Source organism: Pterocles gutturalis, unplaced genomic scaffold, assembly GCF_000699245.1.
Source record: "Pterocles gutturalis isolate BGI_N339 unplaced genomic scaffold, ASM69924v1 scaffold44527, whole genome shotgun sequence".
In the NCBI taxonomy this organism is placed as follows: domain Eukaryota; kingdom Metazoa; phylum Chordata; class Aves; order Pterocliformes; family Pteroclidae; genus Pterocles; species Pterocles gutturalis.
The window spans coordinates 27,979-28,285 of record NW_010109465.1 but is presented as its reverse complement, the minus strand read 5'-3'; the positions used below and the strand labels follow the sequence as shown (position 1 = coordinate 28,285).

Genomic DNA, 307 nt, shown 5'->3' with positions numbered 1-307 from the left:
TAGAATAGAGAAGGAATATGTCTCTAAGGCTGAATGGTAGCGATATAAGAGGATCTACTCTAAATTTCAGGTCCTAGCAAAAATGCTTAGTGTGTCCCCTTAGTCACAGTGACTTCTACTTGCTCTTGTTCCAATTTTCAGTGCTTTTTTGCCATATCGCTTCTGGTAGAGTGGGAGGTTGCAGCTTGCTGCCAGGAGCCTTCATCTGGGTTTAAAGTGGTTTTAGAATATCATTTTGTACTGCTGGCGTTTTCATTTGCCTTCTACTCTTCAGATGCTTGTCTCTTCTTCCTCCCTGCACAAATAA

At 41.7% G+C, this 307-nt stretch overlaps 1 protein-coding gene across 1 annotated transcript in view; it reads left to right on the top strand.

Moving 5' to 3' along the window:
• LOC104461395 (UHRF1-binding protein 1-like) overlaps positions 1-307 on the top strand; it is a 29,425-nt gene that overhangs the window by 9,098 nt on the left and 20,020 nt on the right. The gene's annotated exons all lie outside the window — the stretch shown is intronic.